At 40.0% G+C, this 10,360-nt stretch overlaps 1 long non-coding RNA gene across 1 annotated transcript; it reads right to left on the minus strand.

Moving 5' to 3' along the window:
• Positions 1-4,653: 4,653 nt before the first annotated feature.
• On the minus strand, positions 4,654-5,579 carry LOC120731020. The gene is made up of 3 exons (XR_005695260.1): positions 5,460-5,579; positions 5,271-5,363; positions 4,654-5,142 (listed from the first exon to the last, which is right to left on the minus strand). It is a non-coding gene; the product is annotated as an uncharacterized LOC120731020 (long non-coding RNA).
• Between the last annotated feature and the right edge of the window lie 4,781 nt (positions 5,580-10,360).

The raw sequence follows: 10,360 nt of genomic DNA on the forward strand, positions 1-10,360 counted from the left end.
TTAAACTGCAATGCCGATTTCCTCTGAAGGGGTATCAAAGGGTGTTCTTCATGTTCATCTTGCACAGTGCCATAAATACACCACTGACATCTGTGTGCATGTGTGAGCAGAGCAAGACCTTCACCACCACTTGATGGATAAACACGGATTTATTTCGGGGTCAGAAGGAATGCAGCTTGAAATTAGCTCTTGTTTATTTAATAAAGTGAAAGGAGTTGACAGTACAGGCTCCAAGCCGTCTTTAGCCTGTGTTTAGTCCTCTCGTGCAGATCTTAAATGCCAATATCTGCCTGCCTAAATCTTTCCACAGTCATAGGGACGTAGCTTCTTCCAGCATGTAGTGTGCAGAAGACCTGAGGAACCACCACAGAAGGGCCGGGCATCAGTCAGAGGACTGACACGGTCCTGTGTGACGTGCATCACCATCAAGTAAAGCCTTATTTAGGGTTATAGCTCAGTAGAGGAGAATGTGTATCCCCCTTTAAACCCACATCAAACACACACACACACAAAGACACATACTTCTATTGCCTCCTGCCTGTTGCCATGGAGACACTAGTGAGCCCTTTCCTTATACCAGGAACAGACTGATTACATCACAATATGCAGACGCGAACAGCGCACACACGTGTACTGTAAAGTGATTTAATTTTACCATTCCAGTCTGTGAAACAGTTGCTGTGCCCTCAGTGTGCACACAAGCTTATGTTGTCATCGCTCGACAACATCTATTTATCTCTGTGTGCGTGCGTATGTCATTTATAAATGTTTACCATGAATGGAGTCTTGTTTCCAGATCCTACAGATCCCTGCAGACAGTATGTTTATGTTTGATGACGTGCACTGGTTTCATATTTGTGTTTTCATAAGGAAACCATTACAATAGAGAAGGGGGTGAAATTAGCTCAAAGAACTGAGAGTGATGAGGGGAAATATGAGCTTACTGTTGGGTGATTAAACTAGATAGAATAGTAAACCTTATTAAGAATGAGAAAAGTAGACTGTGATTCTCTTTCAAGCTCCATGCAGATGCAGTGAAAGAGCCTGAAAATGTGCTCAAAGGATGTTCTCTACCAAACTCATCGGAAGACTTCCAATAATGTTTTAACTTCTTCTCCAAACAGTTGTCACATTGGTGCTGGAGCCTCCAACAGGGTGGGCTACACTTTGAGCATCTGAATTAACAGGTGTCGCTTACAGCGCTGGTTTAAGCTGAAGTCTGTTCATTCTGAAGTGGGAATAAGAGTAAGTAAGAATAGACTGTTGTCAAGAATAAACGTTGATGTTGTTGTGTTATTATGATGCACTCCTCAGATTCGGCATCAGTGTTTAATGTAATATTTGGCACTGAGATGTTTTAGCTCAAAGAAAAAACTTGGAGTGCCTTCTTTCCTCACAACAAGTAAAGACACATTTACATAACGCTGCTCTGTATTTATTTAGTTGTTTAGTTTTGGGTTGGTTGCTTAGTGTCTCACCCCCCAAATGGCTCAGGTGTGGGGGGTAGGGATGGGTATCGTTTAGGTTTTATCCGATACCGGTGCCAAACTGGTACTTTTGAAATGGTCCCGGTGCTTAAACGGTGCTCGAACCGCTGCTTAAAGAATGGAGAACACAAACTTTGTCCAAAAACCTCTCATGTTCAGCTGTTTTCCACTTTTTATTTGGTCATTTTAGCCTTTTTGTCCAGGGTGAAGGGAGTATCTGGCATCAAACAAGAAGACAGCTGCATGTAGCTATGATGATGTTTGCTAGTTCACCTTACATGCATTAATGTAATAACGTGGTTAGCCTACTCAACGTAAATTACACACGAACAACATTAAGCTACTCACGCAGAGAAGAACGGCTGCTGCTGCATCATCATCCTCATCATTTCTGCTACACTGGCAGGGCTAGGGGCCAGGACTCTCCTCTTCGGGTTTGTGGGGGATGTTGCTAACTCTGGGTCCGATAACAGGCACCACACCCACAGTAGATGTGCTCGGTGTGAGGTCTCACAGCAAGCTATCAAATACGGTGCATTTCTCGGCTTTTAAAAAAAACGCTATGCGTCGCCAGGTGTTTCATCGGATTTGAGGTGTTACCTCCTTTGACAGTATCACAGTATCAGCTTAAAGCACTTGTTGCTGCTGAGTTTGCATCCTTTGCTGTGAAGTACAGCCAGACTTTTGACCACTTCGCCTTGGGCGTTTTTAATCTGTAGCTCTGCTCTAAAAGAACGTACGTACCTCGCCCCGCCTACTATCCTTACAAAGGTAAAATGATTGGCTAGAATTCAAAGTGTATCACATCTCAGGAAAAAAAAAAAGCACCGAAGTAAAGCACTGAAATGTGCGCTGCTTTTCGGTCTGGTTACTACCGTTTATGTCAGAACCGGTGCCATGATGGAACCAGATACTGGTACCCATCCCTAGTGATGGGTGGAGGAAGGTGACGGGGCGGAGGGCCCAGCTTTGGTCCCACAGGACCGAGGTGAAGGTTCGGCAGCTTTCAGAGTTCATGTCTCGATGTGTTCCCTGTAACTTCTCAACAAGCAAAGTTAGGACATGTTCGAGCTGACTGACACTTTGATGGGACACGACTGCTGAGTCTGCAGAGTCCAACCGGTGGCCAGAACATTCAGTCACATTAAACAAAGGATTGGACTGAATAATCAGGACCCGGGTGCCAGCAGCACTTTTACAGATCTTATTACAAAGATTGAAGAGCTGGTAAGTGCAGGTAGGCCGGGGGTTCTCCCAGAGAGAAGAGAAAAACAACCAAGGTGAGTTTAAGATGATTTTGTTAAGTCTTGTAATTGGATTTAGTTTGGATTGGTTTCCAGAGAGGTGGAGAGGGATTCGATGGAGAGTGGAGCAGGGAGGTAAAAGGATTAACTCAGGCTCTTTAAAGCAGCAGGGATCCATGGAAGCTGAGGAGTAACTCTCTCTGGAAAACAGACGAGAGAAAAGGGTTAAAGGGCACAAAACATGAGGATGAACTAAAGACATGCGAGTCTTAAATACCACCGTGGGGGTGACAACGGCCTGGGCGAGAGCAGATTTTTCCTCTCCAGACTTTTGTGGATTACATTTCATCACCGCCCACTGTCACTTTAATTTGTTTTAAGGAGTTCAGCTCCAATCAAACGTCACATAATTCTCAGAAACCTAGATAATAATTTCCTCCCATCTGCTGAGTCCCCCCTACACTCCGACACCTCCCAGCCATAACCTTGACATGCCTATCCCCATCTCATCTCCTGCTTCACTTCACCTCCTACATGTAAACTTGTACCTTTTGGTTCATCATTCCAATGCTCTTGCTTTTGCTTCATTACTTCACGATAAACAAACCAGTTAAAGTCTATATTTCCTTTACTGACGGATTTGTTTGCGAGTTTATCTGCTTTCTCATTTCCTGGAATTCCTACATGAATATTGTGTTTTTCCCTTGACTAACTAGCCATGAAGCGACTTACAGTACTCCATAAAAAACATGTGGTTATTGGTTACTCCTGTAAAAGCTGAATGTTGAAGCTGAATCACCACATGAGTATTTTGTTCTCTGTCACTTCCTCTGTCTGCTCCAGAGCTAAAACTACTGCACATCTTTACCTCACAGTCAGAGCACAAACCGCTCCTTAAGAACCAAAAGCTGATGACTGAATGTGCTGAATGTAGCACAGGTGAAAAGAACCGTGGCCATTTTATTAGGTTCAACTTTTTAACATAAATATATATTCAGCCAATCACTTGGTGCATTTAAGCATGCAAACGAGGTCAAAACAACCTACTGAAGTCCAAACCAATCATAAGAATGGAAAAGGAAGGTGATTTAAGTATTTTGAACAAGTACGGATCCTTCCCGCCACGTATCAGCAGTTCAGGCTGCTGGCAATGACGTGGCACACATCTCAAACTGGTTTCCTGACCATTTCACTGTACTCACACGACCTCCACCGTCACAGATCTCCAACAGAGCATCTTTGGCAAATCTCCAGCATCTGCATGACACAGTCATGTCCATATGGACCAGAATCTCAGAGGAATGATGAAAGCAGAATGAAGTGGACACTGAGTGTATGGGTGCAGTTATTTTTAAGCATTAAATAACTTTAATTTTGATGGTCACTGAGACAAACAGAACAGGATGTATAGATTCAGCAGTGAAATCTGAGTAAAAACACTTCAGGCACAGAAAGGCCCGAACCAACAAACCTACAACCTTCCCTCTCTGTGGAAGAGTAAAGAGCTATTTTAAGGTAAATAAAGCTGTGCAAAATACTGGGTGCTGAACTTCACTCTAAAAACTATTGTTTAAGCTCAACAAAAAAAATTAACGCAACAGTTTCCATTACTCTTTTTGAGTTATGATAACTTATGTTGAAATTAGATTGAACCAACAAACTATATTGAGTTACGGGAATTAAATTATCCTCCATAATCAAAGGTGATTTTAATTACCATTTACGTAATATTTGGTAGCTTAAAAACATATTTTTAAGTTGTTTACTCATAAAAATTATGTTCCTCCAATTACTTTTTCCACATTATTTGAAATTATTTTTTAACAGTAGGCATTTCAACACTTTGTATTTAAAGAGTGAAAATAAACCAGAAATTTAGATTTATACCATCACAGCCAAGTTATAGAATATGCCTTTTATGTATTTAACACCACAGAAACAAATGTGTTCAATTGGTAAAAAATCTACTTAGAAAACATTTTGTTGCAGTAATACTTCCATGCAAGTGTTCAGTAAATGTTAACTTTCAATGCCTACCAAACTTTACAAGATCTTGCATCTTTCTATTACACAATGCAGCAAACACCTTTAAGATCAATTTTACAGATACAGGATTCAAAACAGTTAACAATTTTTGAAACAGAGTCAACATCTTTAACATAATGATGGTTCCATCAAGGTCAAGGAACAGCTTCTGAACAACTTCAAAAGTATATTTCAGATCCTTGCATTAGCTCAGATTGAGAGCATATATTATGCCCATGAGCAAAACACAGCACCTTGGAAAATTCTGGCCCTCCATGATTTTTGTTTCCTCCACCACAATGGTTGCAGTCTTATGGTTAGATCCAGGGGTGTACCGGTCACTGATGATGGCAGTTTTCATCACCTGCCTTAAGTTCTTTGGTGTCCTTGTAAAGCAAATTTTAAAAAATAGGTTAGTGAATTATAGATTAGACTTTTATACTTACTGAATCTTAATGAATTCAGATGATCAATGGAACACACACACACACACACACAATGCTGAATTACTTACACCAAACTCCATGAAAAGGTCCTCGTCCTTCTCTCCAAGGAAAGTGATAAGGCAGCAGATGGCTACTTCTCTGCGTGTTTCAATTGTATTGTGCTATTTAAGAAAAAATAAAGTATGAGTATAAAATACATGGGTGACTGACAACAAAGTGCATTTCAAAGCTACCCAAAGTCTAAATAGTTGTCCTACCTCAAGAAGCATGTCCTTGATCTGCCTGATTCTCACTCCCTTAGCTCCTCCCCTTGATAAAATGACATCCATCAGTTTTGGGGTGCAATGGTCAAGTGTAGCCATTCAAGGCTTACAGTGGTTATTCTCTTGAACTCCTCCTTTATCTGTAGACCACACAAACAGAAGAATTAAACCTTGCAGACTATTAGCTATACTGCATTAATGAATGCTGTAATACATTATTTAAAGAGGATAGAAGTGATCTAAGGCTACCCCAAGTTTTGAGGGAACAAAAACAATCTTGGTGAAGACAAGGGAGACTTCCCCACCATAACCGTGGTGTAATCTCTAATGTTTTAGCAACCCTGTTTTTGCAGAGGTTTCGAATTTACACATTGTTCACTCCCAGCCCATTTTGTAAAAAATGTGTCCCAACTTAACAAAGCACTAATGACCCTAGATTATTACACTATACTAACTGCTTACATAAAGTCTTAATATTAAGTAGATTCACATAGCCTATGCCAGAATAATGCTATTGGAATGACATTAACAATATTTCACACAATCTGATTTTTAAAAAAAAAAAAAAAAAAAAAAACAAAGATAGCTACAGCTCTTAATATCAGGAACAGTACTTACTTTAAGCTGTATCACAATACTAACCAAAATCATTTACAATGTAATATTACGTATAGGTCATGCAAGCTTTATAAAGACATAAAATAGGTGAGCCAGATGGAAAAAAGAAGCCTCTAGGTTATCCCTCTGACAAAACTATTCACAGTTTAAGGCTTCTAATTTTGGTAAAAAGAAAAACAAAATCAGCCTAAAATCGAAATTAGATTGCACTGTGTAGCAAAACTTTAACCATGCTTTTCCTAGCCACAGTTGCACTCTCTAGCTGAAGACTTTTGTCAAATGAAACTTTATAAGTCTTATCCTCTGCTGTGCTAAAGTTTAGAATGGCTAGCATTAGCTACATGTGGTAGTGCAAAGTATTTCCTTATCTGTATGAGCATCACATCATACACAAATCCACTACAGGTGACTAGCACAAATGCTTTGCTTTGGTAGAACTGTTATTTGTTAATGAAATGTTACTTACCTTGAAATGTCTTTTACAAAAGCTTGCACCATGCAACCCAACATGTGTGAATTTGCCCGGGCTAGTTAAGTCGGTAGGGGAGGGAATTTGAAATCAGAAGTTACAGTGGAAAAAAAATAAGTTATCTATTCAATTTCTTTAAGTAATTACAACTTGAATTTTATTTTGAACCCACTAACATTGGGATTTAATTTCAAATTACATATAAAATTAATTTAATGTAATTACCAACATTATTATTTCAACACAACCCAAAAAAATAAAGTTTGCAACTTAGAAGGTCTATCTTAATCAATAAATTAGAATTTTTATGTTGCAGCCATGGATTTAATCAAGTGGTGGTAAAAGGCCTGATGAATTACTTTTTAGAGTGTTGAAACTAATTTTCTGGGTGAACTGAAATAATTGCTCGGTGTGATCTCGGGCTATACAACTACACCCATCCTTATAAAAGGATGCCCCACCCGAGCACACTTCCATTTCAACACCACCAGCTATCACATACAATCAGCACACAATGTTCTCCCAGCTTTGATGAAATCTCCCTCAACACAGCATGTTTTCACTGTTTAACCAACAGCCCTTTGCTAGTAGTAGTAATAGTAGTAGTTCTTTTTTAAACGATTATCATTAAAGTTCATCACTCTATCAATTCATCACATGAAACCGACTATTTTCTCACTTTTGGTTGCACAACTTTCACTTCCTCCTATACAGGGCAGCCCCTGGATGGGGAACAAGTAACAGTCTATGATTCAGCCTGTGCTGCTGTATATTACTGTAGAAGTACCTATCTAGACTACATTACTAACGTCTGCCTGTTTGATGTTTTACGGGAATTTTCCACAGAGGGCGAACCGAATTTTTTAAATTTCTAATATTTCATAAAATTATTGCCAAGCCTCATCAATCCCAGCTCTTCTCCTGTGCTCATCTCTGCATGTAAGCCTGTTAATATTAATCAGGTCAATATTATACCAGCAGCGTAACCGTGTTGGACTCTTCTGCTAAATATTTCATTACTTTGAATTATTAGATTCTACAGAGGGAAATGTGACCGCATACTGCAAGAGACATCTTTGAGGCTGCTTTCAGGCTGACACCAAATTCACACATGCAAAGTGTCAGCGACACATTTTTAGACGCATGACCGAGCAAAGCCTTGAATAGCTGCTGCAGCATCTCCTTCCTGCCCTTGATGTAAAGTGAGATTATCATTTAAAGCCGTCCTCCACTCCTTAACCTGTGATCCAGTTTGCAGCAGGCTATTTTATTTAGCCGTTCTAGGAAGAGAACGGCTAAATAAAATCACGGCTGGACACAGTGAAGCAACGAGAAATCTGCTGACCCTGTGTGCGGTAGAGCCGCATCAGCTGGCTTAACACAGATATGGTAGCTGAAAAGTTTGTCGTGCACAGTGAGGTTTGGTGATAAAGCTGCAGAAACGTTGTGAGAGGCTTTTAGGCTCAAATGTGGACCATTAGCAAAGGACAGAAAATGCCTGTGAGGTGACCAGAGCTGTTTTCTGCTCTTTCAGCACAGTAACAAATTTGGAGCTTCAGGAAAACAACAGAGCTGGGTTTGGTGTTTAATGTGTGCACAGTGAAGGCTAATTAAGTAGAACTCATGCACACTTAGGTGTAGAGCAACACTTGATTAATATGGAGTTTTAAAGCCAGAGATATTATTATTTAAATCACAGAGTCACAGTTACTCGTGCTGAAATTAGTCTGCGTAGCAAGCAGTAGCGGTTTTTTGATGCGGGCGACACGGGCGGTTGCCCGGGGCGACAGTCACGGGCATCGTGAAAAAAAAATGCTCGTACTCATGCTGCCCCGACATCACGCCAGCGCATATTGGGAATGGCAGAGGCACCGATCGGTTTTCTGTCGCCCATTTGCTGGGAGTAAGGGCGCCCTCCGTTTGCGAGGTGCGCCTGCTGCTTGCTGCACAGGGAGGAGAGGGCGGGGCGGCATCTAATAACCAACTCGCAAAATAAAACAAAATAAAAACAAACCAACAAACACGAAAACACCAGACATCATGACACAGACTTATAATTTGCAGACTTATAATATTTTTTTTCGACATTCTGTACGCGAAAAGTGAGCGCGAGAGCCCTCGGTGCGCCTGCTGGCAGCTGAAGTCAAAGTAAACTTTATTGTCATCTCCGCTACATACAACAACAACAATCTTTGTACAGTCCAGTATATAGAGAGAAGAGACGACGAGGCTCCAGTTACAGCAGTGCAAGTAAACAAACAATAAATATAAGAAGAGTAAGAAAATAAATATACACTTTAGGACTCGGGGTAAAGGGATCAATAACAATTTAAATTTATAATTTACAGTTTGATGATTTAAAGTCTCACACACAACCCGTCGAAAGGGGAGGGGGGCCGGCTGCTTCCAAATAGAGCACATTTCATTCATAATGTTGTAAATCCAAGCCCATTATGTATTCATGATTTGAATCCTGGGTTGTGCGAAATCCCAGAAATAAACCCGAGACAAAGTGAATCTGTGAACTAAGGTGTAGGTCTATTAGGTTATGTTGTGGTGATCCTCGGATTGAGGGATTTGTGTTCATACTGGAGTGCAAAATTAAAACCAGTGGAAGATGGACAAGAAAAGTTCAAAGCCATCAGGTGCTCAGTTTAGAAAAAGATAAAAGAAGAGGAGGAGAAACGAGCAAAAGATGCAGGTAAGCAGATGTGTGATTGGATAATGGCAGCTCATCCTGAAACAATCAGAATCAGAATACTTTATTAATCCCTAAGGAAATTATGTGTGTTAGAGTTGCTCCAAGAAGAAATAGTAAAAATAGTAACAGTAACAAACTAAACTCCAAATAATACATTATGTTACAGATTGGAATATTAATTAGTCATTGTCAATTGTTGATTTGTCCTGTTCTCATTGCATGACGAATTATGATGGCTGTTTGGTAGCTGTTTGCATACTATGCATACTCTCTCTCTCTTTGTGTGTGTGTGTGTGTGTGTGTGTGTGTGTGTGTGTGTGTGTGTGTGTGTGTGTGTGCGTGTTTCTCTGGTGAAATTCAGTATGGTTCTGACAACAGTTTTATGTGGGGGGGCGCCAGAGACAGTGTTCGCCCACGGCGCCAAACAGGCTAGGACCGCCACTGGTAGCAAGGCTATAAATTGGTCAAGGGTTAGAGAGACAATCTTCTGAAGTCTGTTCTATTAAACATGCAAATGATTTCGACCTCTGTCTTAAACGTTTTCCCTGATGTCATGAAGAGCACAATAAACTGGAACAGCAGAGAGGTCATATTTTTGGTTGTGTTGCTTTTTACCTCGCCGCTGTGCAACAGGAAGCAGCATTTCGGATGTAACCTAGTTGTCCAAGCGCAACTTAAAACCAAAAGAAGGGCACTGCCAGCCAACAATACCTCAGCTTTATTCATAGCAGTCAGTATTAACAGAAAACAAAGTGCAAACCCATACAAACCACATACCGTCAGTTTGTACAGCACTGTTTTATCATTTAGAGGAGTTGTTTTTTTATGAAATAAAACAAAACCGGATGATAAAATATATGTTGTTGAATTTTTCTTTTTTTTCTCCTTTGTATCATGTTTTTAATTTAATTTTAATTTCAGCTGAACTAGAAATTCAATAAAGGCTTTTTTTAAACAATTATTATTATTACTATTATTTATGCATTTATTTATTTGTTAGCCAGAAATGTTACTTATACCGTAATATGAGGTGTATAAGCTTGACCTGTTGGTGCTGTACACTCTTTTCTGTCACTGATATCTTTAGTTAGACTAAATGTATAATAT

Source organism: Simochromis diagramma, unplaced genomic scaffold (assembly GCF_900408965.1).
Source record: "Simochromis diagramma unplaced genomic scaffold, fSimDia1.1 OVJJ01000343.1, whole genome shotgun sequence".
NCBI classification, from domain to species: domain Eukaryota; kingdom Metazoa; phylum Chordata; class Actinopteri; order Cichliformes; family Cichlidae; genus Simochromis; species Simochromis diagramma.